At 60.8% G+C, this 4,341-nt stretch overlaps 1 long non-coding RNA gene across 4 annotated transcripts; it reads left to right on the top strand.

Moving 5' to 3' along the window:
- Positions 1–1,150: 1,150 nt before the first annotated feature.
- LOC140406360 (uncharacterized) lies at positions 1,151–4,126 on the top strand. Of its 4 annotated transcripts, none has more exons than XR_011939136.1 (5): positions 1,151–1,326; positions 1,437–1,571; positions 2,224–2,528; positions 2,640–2,819; positions 3,377–4,126. It is a non-coding gene; the product is annotated as an uncharacterized lncRNA (long non-coding RNA). The 4 variants fall into 4 exon arrangements; XR_011939138.1 differs by having other exon boundaries at positions 1,437–1,530; XR_011939137.1 differs by lacking the exon at positions 2,224–2,528 and having other exon boundaries at positions 1,153–1,326; positions 1,437–1,637.
- Positions 4,127–4,341: the final 215 nt, after the last annotated feature.

A 4,341-nucleotide genomic window follows, 5' to 3' on the forward strand; every position in this document is an offset into this window, starting at 1 on the left:
AAGAGCGCTCTCCCCCGGCCTTCCCTAAGGGAGTGAATCTGAACCTGCTCCCCGGGAAAGAGCGCTCTCCCCCGGCCTTCCCTAAGGGAGTGAATCTGAACCGGCTCCCCGGGAAAGAGCGCTCTCCCCCGGCCTTCCCTAAGGGAGTGAATCTGAACCTGCTCCCCGGGAAAGAGCGCTCTCCCCCGGCCTTCCCTAAGGGAGTGAATCTGAACCTCCTCCCCGGGAAAGGTGCACCTTCCCGAAGGGAGTGAATCTGAACCGGCTCCCCGGGAAAGGTGCACCCTCGGAACCGGTCTGCTCCCCTTGCCGCGGGGTCCGGGAGCGATGGGCAGCGGGTTGCTGTCCCAGCCCATCCAGGAAGCTCCCAGAGGCGGCCTGCCCGTCAAATCGGCCCGGGGGGCGGATATTAAGCCCGCCCACACTCATTCAAGCCCAGGGCAGCCGCCAAGTGCGAGTGACAAGTCATAAACCAACTTTCCAATTGCCACTGGTTTATGACTTGCCCGCGCTCACAGCGCCACCACCGCTCAGTGTGTGTGGGTGTGAGGGATCTCTCAGCAAGTGCTGACTCTCTCTCTGCTGGGTTCACATTGTCAGTGTGTGTGGGTGTGAGGGATCTCTCAGCCAGTGCTGCCTCGTCCCTCTCCTGGCTTCACATTGTCAGTGTGTGTGTGGGTGAGGGATCTCTCAGCAAGTGCTGACTCTCTCTCTCTGCTGGGTTCACATTGTCAGTGTGTGTGTGGGTGAGGGATCTCTCAGCAAGTGCTGACCCTCTCTCTCTCCTGGTGACCTCAATCCCTGTGCCAACAAAAGAGCCAACACGCCGTCACGCCTTCTCCACGACCCTCTCAACCTGGGTGCCGACTTTCAGGGATCCACGTACACCGAGGAGGACACCGGTAGATCTCTCTGCTCACCCGCACCGCCCGCAATCTTAGCTGATGAGCCCCAGTGACTCTGTCTTCCTGTTATCCCTTCCAAAATGAATCAGCTCACCCTTGAGACTCCCATTTGCCACCTCCCAGCCCAGCTCTGCAGCTTCCCTGTGTGTGACTTGTAACACGAGATTCACTCCACCGACACTTGAGTGTCGCCTGCAAATTGACTCGCCCACCCTTCTCCGGGGGTGGTGGGGGGGGGTCACCTCCAGCTGTCTGCCTGGCCTGGGGTTCTGATTCCCGTCTTTCCGTCCGGCAGAGCGAATGTTGGAGGGAGGAGGAGGAGGAGGAGGAGGAGGAGGGGAGGAGGGCCGGCGGCGCCAGCCGGAGCGGGGAGATCTACGGGCGGCGGAGCCGATGCTTCTTGGCCAACCTGACCAGGGCGGTGAGTCTGGGCAAGGGTGGGGGGGGGCACCGAGACAGGAAAAGGGCCTCGCTGTGTGGGGGGGGGGGGGGTGACGGTACTGAAGCGCTGACCTCGCCTCCCTCCCTCAGAATCAGACGTCGGACGCCTCGGAGCCAATGGGCGGACGCTGCTACCTCCATCGCTTGGCGGGGGCGGAGAAGGAGTTTCAGGTCCAAGTTCAAGGTTCGCCATGGCTGCCGTGCAGGGCGGGCGAGAGCGTTCAGGTAGGCCCGGGGTGGGGGGGGCCGACCCTTGACACGTCGGCGCCGATCCCCGGCACTTGGCCTGAGGTAAAGGCGCCCGGCACCGAGGGGGAAAGGAGCAGCGCGGATGGAGGGTTGGTTGACGAGTAGAAAGCAAAGAGTGGGGGATTGATGGGCGTTTCTCTGCTCGTGGCAATCAGCAGCCAGCGGCGTCCCTCGGGGGGGGGGGGGGGATCCGTGCTGGGCCCCGCCACCCGTTGACGATTTACATGGATGGTTTGGAGTTGGGGGACCAAGGGTTGTTTCCGCTGGGGGGGGGGGGGGGGGGGGGGGGCATAGCCTCAAAACGAGGGGAAGTAGATTTAGGACTGAGCGAGTTTAGGAGGAACCCGCTCGCCCAAAGGGTTGTGAATCTGTGGGACTCCTGGGTGAAATGTTTTTCAGATCAAGGCGGATCGTCTTTTTGGGGAGGATTAAGGGTTGTGGTGTTTGGGCTGGAAAGTGGAGCCGAGTCCACAAAAGATGTCCTTGAATGGAGGGGCCAGGTGGCCTACTCCTGCTCCTGGTTCTGGCCAGACCACTGATTGCGATGCCTCTTAATGCACGACTTAACTGGTTACTTCACCACCCCCCCCCCCCCCCCGTTTCCCCACCCCCTCTTTCTGGGTTCCAGGTGCCGGGATTCCGAGGCGTCCTCGCTTGCCCGGGCGGGCGCCTCTGCCGCCGTGACGACGGCCGGCCGCCGCTCCCCGAGGCCCGGACGCCGAGAGCCCCCGGGACGGGCCCGGCCTCCTCCTCCTCCTCCGCCGCCCCTCCTCCTCCTCCTCCTCCTGCGGGAGGGGGCGGCCAGGGCGGCCAGCCTGGAGGCCGGATCCAGGTGGGCATCCGTGTGCGGGAGAGCGCCGAGTGCGCGGAGATGGAGGAACGGGAGGCAGAAGGGGCGGCCGACGGCCTGGCCAACGTGACCGCGATTCACAGGTAAACCAGGCGACAGGGCGGAGGGTCGGGACAGCGACAAGGGCAGAGAGCACTGGGTGGCACATCAGGAGGAGCTGAGCGGTGAAAGATTCTGCCTGTCCCTCTCCTCAGGTGCCACATACGGAACCCACACACGTGCAGCAGCTTGGAACTGTGCCTCGAACTCTGGGAATATGCCGGGTGTTCCCAACATTCCGTCCCGTCACTTCTACAGCGTCTGGAAAAGATGATCAGAGCGGGGAATGTACAACTGAAGATTGCTGGCAAAACCTGTACGACCGTCAGCATCAGGTACAGAGTAAAGCTCCGTCCGCACTGTCCCCATCAAACACTGCCGGGGCAGGTACAGCACGGGGTTAGATACAGAGTAAAGCTCCGTCCACACTGTCCCCATCAAACACTCCCAGGACAGGTACAGCACGGGGTTAGATACAGAGTAAAGCTCCCTCTACACTGTCCCCATCAAACACTGCCGGGACAGGTACAGCCCGGGGTTAGATACAGAGTAAAGCTCCGTCCGCACTGTCGCCATCAAACACTGCCGGGACAGGGACAGCACGGGGTTAGATACAGAGTAAAGCTCCGTCCGCACTGTCGCCATCAAACACTGCCGGGACAGGTACAGCCCGGGGTTAGATACAGAGTAAAGCTCCGTCCGCACTGTCGCCATCAAACACTCCCAGGACAGGTACAGCACGGGGTCAGACACAGAGCGAGTGTGAAGGCGAGCTGAGGTTTGACCCTCTTTGGACACCTGGAACGTGTATTGAGCCACTGATGACGTTGCCTGTTTTGACCTGCTAACGTGCCTCTTCTCTGTCACCTCTCTCCCCCCCCCCCCCCCTCAGGTCATCGAGCGGATCGAGCCCACCGCCCGCCGCGTCGACTGCGGGGTCCGTGGTGGCGGCGGCCGTCTGCGGCTCGCTGGGGGCGGCCGTGGCCGCCTGCGGCTGGCTGGGGGTGGCCGCCTACCGCAAGCTGCGCGGGGGTCGGGGTCGGGTGCACGCAAACAGCCGGCGGGCGGCCTGAAGCGCTGCCCGACCCCCACCCCGGGAGACGGAGGGACCGTCAGTAACGACAGGAGACGAGTGGAGAGTGAAAGCGTGGCTGGAATGAGCTTGAAGATACCTGCTGGCAGCACTGGAAGCAGCGCCTGCCCCCCCCCCCCCCCACACACACACACACACTTTTGCTTCATATGCCTCCTGCCTGGCCAAATGGCGAATGCTGCCAAGTGGACAGGAGCCTGAATTGGAGGCCATTTCCATTCCGAGTTGTACACTTTGACTTGAATTGGCAGCAGCACTTTGCGACGACTGGAAGTCAGCAGAAATGGAAGTTTCAAACTTGCCAGGTGAGGGTGCCAGGACGTGAGTCAGTCAGGACGCTGGGCTATTAAACTGACCGTTTTCATCGCATGCAAACTGTTTGATGAGAAATTCCAATCCGAGGATTGGAGTGAAAAGCCTGTGTGTGTGTGTGTGAACAATACAAGATGTCCAATCTGAAGTGAAACTTTGCAGTGAGCTTTGTTTTTGTGGCCCAGCCAGGAATCTTCTCTCCAAATGGAGGCAGAAATGAAGTGGTGTTTAACTGGTGATTTCTTGCTGCTTTTTGACTCATTCTTGTGGAAAGCCTCCCTCAGGCGACAGACGAATGGTCATTCCCAACATGTCAGAAATGGAGAGGGAAAGCAGCAATGTGAAAGCAAAGCCAGAAATAAGGACAGGACAGAATCTGCTGCCTGCCTGCTTGCTGAATGAAACGCGAGCAGAGGCAGGCCAAGTGTTTCCCTTTGCAGACTCAGGGTTCG

Source organism: Scyliorhinus torazame, unplaced genomic scaffold, assembly GCF_047496885.1.
Source record: "Scyliorhinus torazame isolate Kashiwa2021f unplaced genomic scaffold, sScyTor2.1 scaffold_504, whole genome shotgun sequence".
Taxonomy (NCBI): domain Eukaryota; kingdom Metazoa; phylum Chordata; class Chondrichthyes; order Carcharhiniformes; family Scyliorhinidae; genus Scyliorhinus; species Scyliorhinus torazame.